The 12,000-nt window shown below is 41.6% G+C and overlaps 1 protein-coding gene across 3 annotated transcripts in view; it reads left to right on the top strand.

The window, feature by feature from the left end:
• The window catches only part of LOC117761757 (contactin-4), a 106,269-nt gene that overhangs the window by 7,459 nt on the left and 86,810 nt on the right, over nucleotides 1-12,000 (top strand). For 2 of the 3 annotated variants that reach the window (XM_034585952.1, XM_034585955.1), the window contains exon 2: nucleotides 7,511-7,569. The exons of the other annotated variant lie outside the window; for it this stretch is intronic. The gene's annotated coding sequence lies outside the window, so the exon portion shown is untranslated. The remainder of the gene's footprint in view (nucleotides 1-7,510; nucleotides 7,570-12,000) is intronic. 3 annotated transcript variants of the gene reach the window in all.

Raw genomic sequence — 12,000 nt, forward strand, 5'->3', positions numbered from 1 at the left:
TTGAGTGCGACTAAAGGAGGTCAGTCCAGATCAAACTGAACCATGGTTCTGTTCTTTTGCCGTGTTAAATACTAGTTTGGGTTTTCTAAACAATTGCAGGGAGTTGATAAATTAAAACATTAAACAGTTCTAAATGATAGAAGAAGAAAAAGCGGAAGCGGCTCACATGACTGCTTGCTGTCTTTGCCCCTGATGATTTAATTTTTGAAAGACAAGGGCGTTTGCCATAATGATATTTCAGTGGCAACCACTTTATTAATTTTCTCCTTTCAAACAGAGTCTATTTTTTTCTATGCACTTTATTCAAAAAAGTTAGCGAGTACAAAAGCCAGATTTAATAAACAGCCAGGTGCACACCCGTCTACAAACCGTTCACGTCAAGTTCAGGCAGACGCAGCCCACGTGGGTGATGACGGCAGGAGGTATGTGTGTCTTATCTCTGCTCCTTCAACTGCAAAAGTGAAAACAAAACTAACCGGATCAAATGTTAACAATGTAACTATAAGGCATTCATCTTGGTAGAGACCATGGTTACATACTTTAAGGTGTGAAAATACCCTGCGAGGATTGAGGACCAACCAATGTGTCTGGGTTCTAATGCTGCCTCGGATAATGAGTTTGCTTGGGTTGTAATCCAACCCATGTCTCCTGTGGAGCAGGATAAAGCTGCTTACATCAACCTACACGCATACATGTAACATCCAGGACCACTTTCCACACAGTGGATGTGCTAAAATGACTAGACCCTGTAACCCCACCAATGTAATGTGAAATGCTCCCTGGCATTATAGCAGTATCCCTCTCTAGGCTCTCGGTTACAGTGGTAAGGATCAAGCTTGTTAGATTGCTTTAGACAGCAGTGTTTAATTACTTTCTTACACTTTTTGGCCTCTTGCCCTTGTACATAATCCAAATGTATACTCCACTATATCTACCAGCCGTGGAGCAACCAGTTAAGCTTTCCTCTTCCTCCTCTTATCCACAGCAGCTAGAATATGTGTGTGGAAATTACTTTCCCTCTGGCACTCCCATCCATCAAATCCCGTCTATGGTCCTATCTGATGTTGACGAAACAATGCGAGTGTGTGTGATGTTTCCGTGGATCCGTGTGCTCCTCAATGCTCGACGCATGCAGCATTGCTATTTTTAATATACATGTATTCAGCAGTGAGCCTCTGCTTCGTCGGACGGGGTTTGCTCTGATCAAGTTTGACAATCCCTAAATGATCGTGATCGCCTCTGACAATCAGCTGCTTTCGTTGTGCATGTCTTCTAATGGAGAATTATTAATCTAATAAGCAGCCGTGCACTGAGGTAGGTGTGTGGATGTGTGGGGTGCTCGGGGCGGCTGTGAATTTGTGTGCTATTTTTACATCTGGGTTAATTCACACAACCCCTTTTTTGTAATGCAATCTTATTTTGTGATGCAGTAACAGCACATTAGTGCTGAATGTAATGTCAGAACTCCTCGCAGTGCAGCTTTGCAGGGAGAAGGTAATTGAGAGACAGCCCATGGGAGTTTGATGGGTGGGATTGAGAATCTCATAATGATGTCTATATCTACTGTACTGCATGCTATTTCCACAAATGGCCCGGTAATACACCTTCAAACTTTGTGAACACAATGCTTTGCTTGCAAAGAGGGCTGGGTCTCATATATACAGGTCTCTGCAGATTCTGGGCACATACTGGATCCGTCAGCCGCTCTATCAAACCTCTATTAGCATGCATGTAATGCCACATGCGACACTGGAAAAAATGAATGAATGCGGCGAGCATAAAGAGAGCTTCCTTGCTATTAGGCAGAATTTCCAATAGCCCTCTCTTGTAATCTACAGAGAAGCATAAATGGTGAACCTCGGCAGCCCGCAGCATGATTAATGCACCGCACACTAAATGGATTTGCAATGAGCCAATCGTGTGATGAGCTGCTTACACTCGCTATAAACTGGTACCTCGACAGTGCGACTCTACCTGCTCTTTTCTGTGTGAATTTGCATGGTAAATAGCCATTCATGTGGACGCCTGCATCCAGAGTGAGTCACCCATCACAAACGCAGGCCCCAGTTTTCTTGCTTTAAGACCGTGCCGTGGCGTACTCCTCACTCTCCGGAGCAGGTTGCCCGGTCAAAGGCCTGTTTGTCCTCTGCTGGGTGTCTGTCCCAGCAGCCGGGCTGTGTTGACTTTGCCTTCTGTGCCACTGTCAGTCATCTGGCTCTGTGACCTGCACCGCTTTCCTCTGACTTGCCCAGGCTGTAGTCCCAGCCCCAACCCGTCTCTCAACACGGCTCCTCGAGACATTATATTTCCGAGACAACTCATATCCTTTGCACTGTGAAAACTAGCTCCTGACATCTGTGATTATTCTAAACCTTTAAACTGTCTTTTCCTATTACACTTACCGAGTTGTGATAGATTAAGCTTTATCTTCATGGCCACATTGCACCTCCTTTTTTCCCTGCACTGGATTGTTTATGTTTGTGTCTGTCCAGAAAAAGCCTGCCCTTGCAGGAATTCATCAATGCGCTTTGTCCTAATACTGAGGCAGCAGAGAAACGGGCTGCAAGGTCTAATAGATCAAGATCGCTGCCATCCTTCAACCCCACCACTGATTGTGCATGGTGATTTCATTACCCGCAGGAATGTTCTTATACTTCTGTCTCAGAGCAAAACTGTGTTCAACTTAAATAGCCTTTTCCTCTTAATAGAAAATATGTCCTGAAGATACGAGGGTGTTACTGTGTGTCCACTCTGCTGACATTCCTTTATCAACGAATACAGAGTGTTACCTGGACAAACAATAACTGGCCTTTGGCTGCAGTCATTTGTGGCTGAATTTCAGCCTCAAGTGAAGGAGCACCCAAAATGGACACGTCCCAATATTTTTTATTGGAATGCTGTTGGTGGATTTGACCTGTTTGTGATTGAATTAAATGCAGGCTTCCTGTCAGGTGCTTTTGTTGGGGTCCGGAGGTTGTGCTGTGCCGTGTCTGTCATGAGTGAAGCCACTTGCCCTGCGTGACGGCAGAGGATGGATGGCCTTGGCGTACGTACAAGGGCCAGGAGAAATGTGCCCCGCGTGCAGGTGGGGGGATAGGGAGGGGCCGATTCATTTTCAGCATCACTTCACCCAGGATGATCTCATTACTTTGTGCGAGTGGACAGTCCCAGCGATGAGAGCCACGCGGGTCCGCAGAGCCTCCACCTTGAGAGGCGTGGCGTATGAGGCATTACACGCTCCTGCACTCCTGTTTGTGTGTTGATTGTGTTGCGTGTTGACGAGCACAAATGTATTCAAGGTGTCCTTTTGCGTGATTTTATGCAGCTGCGTGACTAAAAGGGGAAAGTAATAGTTTTCCCCGTCTCCCTGATACAAGCACATGAAGGACATAAAGCGTTTTATTTTACCGGCCTTATTTAAATCTCTATTTTGTGTTGGTGATACTGCTAATAACTAAATTCATAAATATAAAGTAGATATTATTTATAATCTGCTTTTGATGCATCACTTCTGCAATCAGTCGCTGACACATTTGGCATGCTCTGAAATCTCAATTATTATATAGACAGTTTGAACAGACACTCTCTGTTTTCTCTCTTATTTATTCATTCTGTTTACATGCATATTAAGTATATCCTGCTTGGGCATTATACATTTTCTCAATGACGGTTGCATTGTCAGAGTATAGGAGAAAGTCGCTCGACCTCCCATCTTTTTTCCAGATTCAGAATTTTCCAATTTGTGGCAACGTATGTCCTGATAATGGCACGAATAGAGGAATCAGAACACCTGGAGATTCGTCTCAGTTCTCTGGGCTTTTGGACACGTAGAACATATTTCATTGTACCTCGCTGATTAAAAACAAGACACAGCTTTATATCTGCGTCGTACAGCGGAGTGCCCCATGTTTTAACACTCTGCGACGAGGCACGCCGTGCCTTGTTAGCTGAAAACAGAAAGATTAAACACAGATGTTACAGAGCGTTTTAATGATCCATACCTCCACTGTAGCCCACAGGACCATTACAGCTTGGAGAAAAAGAGGTTTAGTCTTCACATGTTTAATTAGGATGTTAGTTGTTCAGTGGAGTGTGGGAACAGTGGTACTTTCATACTTTAATTGAGTAAAAGAAGGAACACCACATGGTAAAAAAAAGTAGCATTACAAGAGAAAGACGTGTAAAACTTGAAATCTTGCACAAGTATTATCGCTTAAATTTAAATAAATAGCAGAAGTTAAAGGTCTCATTATGCAGACTCCCCTCCCAGTGTTATGTTATTATAAATATAATTTTCATACGACTGAGCCGTAGGCAGCATTTATTTGTTGTAGCAGGTTGAGGTGCAGGTTTTTATAACTACATTTTATTCTGTTGGAGAGTTTAATCAGTGACCATGCATCACATTTCAGAAGGTGACCATGTGGAAAACACTTGTCTGCATAGTAACTAGTATCCGAAGCTGTTAAATAAATGCAGTGATGTGAAAAGTACGATCTTTTACCCCCCGAAAAAGTGTTGTAAATTGGACTCAAGTTAAGGGCCAGTTAATAAAACGCATGCTGAATTTCCGCACTGTGTGAGTATGTGTGGTGCTGCAGGGACCACACAAATGACCTCTTTTACAACTTCTGGCTATGGCAATGTTTCCCAAAGCAAACTCCAGGTTGTTCAGTCTAAAAATGGTTATTAAATCAAAATAAAATAAAATACATGTTTTTTTTTATCAAGAAATCCCAAAGTATTGAGGCTGGTTTGCCAAGTGATGAATCTCACAAGCAGAAACAAGACCAGTGTGGTTACTTGTATCTTCTTCAAGCACAGAAAATGTCTTTTCTCAGTCCGTGGATTTGCAAACTTGTGGGCCGTGTTATAGCAGAGAGGCTTTATATTGTTTTCTGTTGCTCAGTGCATGTTGCTGAGGGTTTAATTGTCTCTGAATTTTAAGGCACTCAGTTTAGATTTATCTGTCTGTGGCTCTGTGCTGGAAACTTGTACTAACAGCGAAGCTTTCTCTGACTTTAATACATTAACATGCTGTTTATGATGCTTTTGAAAGGTGCACTGGTATCGGTTTTATCACCTCTGTGTGAATTTGGATCAATGATCACCTGATGAGGCAGCTGTGAATTTGATATAAGATGTGGAACAGTGATGGTGCTTGTGTCTATCTGGAAATTGGAGAAAGGACATTGTTGCATAATAGAGCTTTTGCACCACTTGCATTGTTGTGGCATTTCTGCAAAGCTGAAGAGGATTTTGACCAAAAACCTAAGCTTGTAAAATGATGTTTGCATTTGCAAAAATAAAAAAAGAAGAAATGAAAAAGAAAAGCGATAACAAGCGAGCCATCAGAATTAAGCTTGTAAATGTAATGTTTTTTTTGCTTCTTTGTGTCTTTGTAAGCATTGGCCAAACTTTAGTGATTATATTACATTTAAGAGTGAACATGGGCTGAAAGGTGACCTTGCAGCACAGAGCAGCCAGATGGTTAAGTGAAATAAAAACACAGGGTCAGGACAGTTCTAGACCTCGACCACATGGAGCTGTAGTTACCTGAACACAGGATTAATGATTGGACAGTTTTATTTTCTATATTCATGACACAAACACAAACAGTAATTATTTGTTTACTGGGAATGACATGTAAAAATATGTCCTTTATTCACGCACAGAACATCAGAAGTGACACAACTGCTCTTACAATAAGATAATGTAGGTGAGTAGTTGGGAAGCCATGAGGGATTCAAACTGATGAGGGTAGTTATTTTCTTTATCATTATTATTATTATGATCTATTTTGAAGTGCATTCAGTGTAGTGCAGATGCAGTAATGTGAGCAGAGCTCAGTCGGCTCTGGTTTGCAGGTTGGTTCAGTTCAGTAGCTCAGAGATGTTGACTTTGTCAAGGTTGACCTTAATGCATGTATGGCTTGATAGGGATGACATGCTCTCTGCTGACATCCCCTTTGATGTCTTTAAAGGGATGAACTCAGAGACAAGACTCAGCAGTCACCATACTGATATTGTTAAGGTAAGACTGTCCTCCCTTAAAGGAACACTCCCAACATTTTCCAGACCTACCCACATGCATCAGTAGACACTCTTTCTTTTGCCCTGGCTGGGATTAACATTAGAAATCTTCCCGTATCAAAATAGGAAAATATGTTTATCTCGCTTCACAGCAAGAATGTTCCTGTTTTGAATCCTGGTTCAGCCAGTGTTCTGTGTGGAGTTTGCATGTTCTCCCCGTGTCTGTGTGAGTTTTCTCCAGTTTCTCCAGTTTCCTCCCACAGTCCAAAGACATGCAGCTTTTAACTGAAGACTGTAAATTGATGAAAGTAAATGGTCTGTATTTATATAGAGCTTTCCTAGTCTTGATGACCGCTAAAAGCGCTTTACAGTACAGTTTGCCATTCACCCATTCACACACACATTTATACAGTGCATCTTTTAGCAGCACTTTTTTCTATGAGGGGCAATTTGGGGTTCAGCATCTTGCCCAAGCACACTTCGGCATGCAGATGGGGAAGAGGGATCGAACTGCCAACCTTCTGGTCGGAGGATGACCGTTCAGCCACAGCCGCCCAATGTGGGTTTGAACGGTTGTTTGGTGCTTTATGTTGGTCCGATCTGCTGGGATTGGCTCTTGCCCCACATTGCAACCCTCAAAAGAAAAGGCGGTATTGATATTGGATTAATTGATGGAATGATGACATGAACATTTAAATGGAATAGCGCGACATTAACATTTTTAGCGACCCCTTTGTTTTTCCTGTATGTAGTTTGAAAAACACTCTATGCAAGGTTTGTGTAGCACCTTTTAACATGAAGGTCATTGAAAGTGCTTTTCATGAGATTTCAAGATAACTTAAAGTTCTGATATATGTTTGGGCCATCCTGCACACACAATATGATGTTCCAGTCCTGGGACTGTGAGGACCGTACCCAAAGCTCCAGCTTGAGTTTCTTGAAATAGCTCTCGATAGATTTTGAGGTTTGCTTCGGGTCATTGTACTGTTGTAGACGCCAGCCTCTTTTCACTGTCACTGTCTTTGAATGACCGCAGGACAGCTGCCGCCAGCTGATATTTATTGGAATACATTCTTCCCTCCATCCCACTTCCTGTGGACCAGCTTCCACATAAGCCCGGAAGCAGAATATTCCCCTCCCTGTGATTAACACTTTCTAAAGGAAGGTTACTTACCAATTTAGTAGGGGGCCAAAGCTCCAGCACATGCCACATGTTTAATTTCTCTTCTGTTTTTTGAAGTTCTGTATTAACGGAGTAGTGAATTAACATTTGAAGAAGTTCCCTTTTAATGTCTGTTTGCTGCAGGGGTTGTATTTTCTTCTTTTATCCTCAAAAGTCAACCAAATATAGGCTATAATTTGCCCTGAGGTGCACAAACTTTGTCAACTGTATAGATTATTAGTCCCAAATATAATTAAAGGCAGTGTAAGAAAAAGAGAAGTTTTTAAGCAGCTTTTTTTATTTTCTCAATTTTCAGCTTTGCCTCAATCAGATGCTGCAGCCGTTCAGCTGAGCAGGAAGACAGAAAAAAAACAGGTAGGCTCGGGTAGTCACTTTTTATTTGAAATTCAAGCTTTCATTCTCTGTCCAATACCAGAACATCTCTTCTTCTCTATTTTTCTCACTTAACAGAAGTGTCCTTTAGAGACTGAAGCTGCCTTTGTTCTTTCAGATTACGTTTGACCAAGCTTGAAAGTCAAAAGGGTCCTGAAGTAGTTAATACTCATAGGGATTTTCTGACTGACACCGGTTGGTGTTATCAGCCTACGGAGACAGTAAAGACTGCTTATTACACCGACAATCATGTGCTTGCTCAGCTCTGTGTTTTGAGTTGTTTTGGATTTGCACTTTAAGACTTACAGACTGAGGACAACCTACCTGGTTTCAGACGACTGCATTTTTCTAAACTTTACTCTGGTGCAATCCTCTTCTCTGCTAGTGTCAGAACTGACAGAGATTGTAATGATAAAGGTTCCTGTTATAGCAGGTGGTTTTGTTTGTTTGGTCTGCGCTTGCATTGCTCATGAAAATCTTTGCATTGCTCAATTGTGGAATAAAACCTCTCTGCAGTGGACATTCATCATATTAGTGTGTGTCTTGCAGGAGAGCTTTTTGCATATGGCTCACATTGAGTGTTGGTTATTCTGTTCAGAAAAGACTGTCCACATAATCTTAGCAAAATACTCCCACTGCTGAAGCTAATGCTTCGCTTCAAAGTGGCCGAGGAAATAAAATCTTAACACAGTGAGCAGCGGATGTAAATGCAATGTCCGAGGGCCGGTTCATTTTTGAATATGCACATATTGGACTGCATGAGACAGATGTGAGGAGGTGGGATAACATCAAATGGAACACGTAGGGATGGCAAACTCATAAATTTGATCTTCTCTCACAGCATCTGTTGAATAACGTTGAATAACCCATTCGATTTTGTTCAATGCCTGAGGCAATTGCTGTAGTGTTTTATTACTGTGGTTCCCAAACTAGGGGACAGGGACCCTGGGAGGTCGCGAGATAACAAGGGGGAGTCGCAAGATGATTTCCAGGAATCAAATACGATAAAAAATTATTAGAAATAGCATATCTGAGCCACAGTAGTTACAAAAGATTAAAACCATGCAAATACAGATTATGTCATCAGCCTTCTCATTTTTTTATGACCCCCACATGACCTCTAAGGGGATTAGTATTAATGACCGCATTCTGTGCAGCAGGTGAATTTACACCCACCACAGGTTTGAAATGGGCACATAGCTTGTTTTTTTGTTTTTTTTGTGAGCTGGCTCAACCAACTCCAGACATAATGAGGCTCACATTTTTCTGGCACCTTTATTTTGGGGTTCAGGGGTTGAAAAGTTTAAGAACCCCTGTTTTAATACATGACCTCTGAGATATTTCATTCAAACACCACTGGACCATAGTTTTGGTTTTTAAACTCTTTTTTTCTACCCTCTCAGTCAAGCTGACTCAATGCCTCGCTAGAAAGTTGTGTGAAACAATTAGTTTGGGCTTTATCGTGAATTTTGCAGCACTTGAAGAAGAATGTTGGAAGTCAAGCTCTCGATAAAGTTGATAAAGGTGCTTTTGATGAAACATGCAATCTTGAAAGTCAGAATTCAGTGAAGTTGATCCTCATTTCACTCCAGAATTTCAGTGTTATATTCTGGTTTGACTAGACTTATAAAGACTACAGAGGCGGAATCTCACAATCATCTGGCAGAAAATGTTACAGGGATCAGCAATATCAATATCAATGCCTTTTATCGGGTTGTTAACCGGGTGGTGAAAGCAGTAACTTGATGAACTCTGCTCCTCAGATTTGCACGTGCAACACACCTGGTGTGCACTATATGTATCAACGGTGGAGTGAAATGGCAGTATTCTACATGAATCAGTGGTATGTGAGTCAATACGACGTGATGTGGTCGGTGTGTGCTGCATTCATACGGTCATTCCCTCATACTGTCTAGTTGTTTGATTTATTCAAACGGAGGAGCAGTGATAAAGGGATCATTTCCCGTCTCTCAGCAGATTTTCCCCATGAAGCAGTTATCAGATTTTGGGTGTTGGGCTGTAACTTGGTGAAGGCTGAATAGAGGGCAACAAAACAGCAGACGGTCTCAGATTAGAACTTTTACGGCTCCCCTCTTATTGGCCGGCGTGTCGTGATGCTGAACTCCTGTCCAGATGGAGCGCGTGTCTCTGACCCTTTGCGTTGTGATCTTGGCTTAGACAGCACCCAGACATCCCCCCACACGCACCCCTCCCTGAGCTCTGAGCAGAAACAGACGGTCGGTGTGAGCTGTGATAGCAGAAGCAACATTGAGTGGTGGCCTATCAGAGGCAGACTGGCTGTGGGAGCTGGATGGGATTTGCAGACCTGGCCCTCCATTAATCATATTCAAATCAGCATCCCACTGAATGCCTCCCCTAAGCTCCTCACTTCTCACTCGAGCTTATCTTAATGTGGACAGATGAAGCCCCAGCCTTGTTTGTCATTTCGCTGTAATCATGCTTCCATCGCTAATTATTGATGATGTCAAAATTCTTGATGACTTAAAGATGCTCGGCTTGTTTACAAACAGTTCATCAAATTTAACCAGTTGCAATCATCTCTAGCTGTACCCCAATTTGCATAATATATTATATTTAAATGAGGGGCTATAATCGTTGTTTTGTGGTGAATGTTGTGCATCATTTGTACCGTCAAATTATCTATATTAATAAAAAGAGATGAGAGGTTAGAGCTTACCGAAACGTCTCCGTAAATCTTTTGTTGCCACTTTTTTTCCCCTCGTGCCAGTCTGGAGTCAGCGCTGTTTCAATTGCACTCAGTTCGGCATTAGTTAAAAATGACAAACAGTTTTGATAGATCTATCTCAAATGCACAGCTGGTCAAAGAACTCCTAATTCTACTGAGATCTGTGCATGTTTAGAGAGATAAGAATTTCATTATGCTCTCAAGGACTATAAAAGTCGAATGGGAATTTGTCTCAGATGCTTTGTTTCTGTCTGCATCTCAATGATATTCGGCACGACACAGAGCTTGGAAAGTATTTGCCTCTTGTTCCTATTTGAACAATTGTTCTGAATGAAGACCTTCAGTGCTCTGTGGGTAGCCTCATATGGGTAGCCTTATCAAAGCCACTTAGCTGTATGTTCTGTATGGGTTATATAGCCTTAATGGAGCATGATGAAGTAAAGTCCAAAGTCATTAACTGCTGTCATCTGATTCTGTTTGCTGATAGATCTGTTTGTTTTTGTTATTTCAAGAATCCTTTGCACTCGTTTCTGATGATGTACAAAATTATGAGTTTCATGTCCTTGTATGCTGCATGAACATGAATACATCTTATTTCGTGACCCATCTTGAAATTTGATTAATTATGTTTGCATGCAAACAATAATCCAATTACTGTTTTTGCTCAGGGTAGAAATAACATTTGATTAAGCTGTTTACATTCGTTGTAGAATTTGCTAATTGTTATAATATTCCCATTAAATGCAATGCTTCAGGCTCTTATCGTTGACTGGACAGATGAAGCTTATTCTCACCTTGCAGACCAAAAGAAAAGTCTCCTGACACTGTTGCTCTGACATTAATGTTAGAAGGCAAACTGTCAAATACAGGTTGTAAAGCAAGTCCCATCTGCAACTCTAATGGCACTCAGGGAGCACATACCTCTGCCAAGGGCCGCTCCTTGTTTGAAAGCGCCTTTAAATTCATTAGATCTGGATTTTTATTTGGAGGTGCACCGAATGTGTCACACACTCATAACACATCATCAAGGTCCATGAATTTTTCTCAGAGAAATATATTTGATATGTTGAAAAAATCTATCCACCGTGTTCTCTCTCCAGTTTTGTGGTCATCCATCAAGTCATTTTTACGTAATCCAGCGAACAGTCAGTCAAAAACATAACCTCCTTGGCGGAGGAAATATTGTCCTCTAGGCAAACTTGATCAGTTAGGAAACCCTAATGATTAAGCCTTTTCACTATGTTCCACATATAGATTCCAACACCTGCTCGACAACATAACTACATGACAACTGTCACGCCGCTAGTTTGGATTCAGAGTTAGGGGCTGGAAGAATGAATTTAACAGTGTGAAAGTACAAATACAGGAGTCTCTCTTACCTGCTGCCGTTGTGATCTATGCCCATAGGATGGGTGAGCTTTTGCATACAAATCTAGCATATTGTAGTTGTGATAGATGAAGGGTTTAGATCTCTTGCTTTAAAGGTGATGGAAGTCTTTTTAGTTTTCTGCCAAATTATTTTTCCTCCTATGTATCTCTGCCCTCTAATGATGACGATGCTGTGGTCGCATTAACTTTATGTGGACTTCTCCTGCAAAGAGGTTGAAATGCTCTGAAACTGAATGAAAACAGTACAGAAACAGTAATAGGACATCATTATATTTGGTGTTTGGGATTTTTCTCTGGTAAGTGGATTTTGCTCCCAA

The sequence above is a fragment of the Hippoglossus hippoglossus genome, chromosome 5 (assembly GCF_009819705.1).
Source record: "Hippoglossus hippoglossus isolate fHipHip1 chromosome 5, fHipHip1.pri, whole genome shotgun sequence".
Taxonomy (NCBI): Eukaryota; Metazoa; Chordata; class Actinopteri; order Pleuronectiformes; family Pleuronectidae; genus Hippoglossus; species Hippoglossus hippoglossus.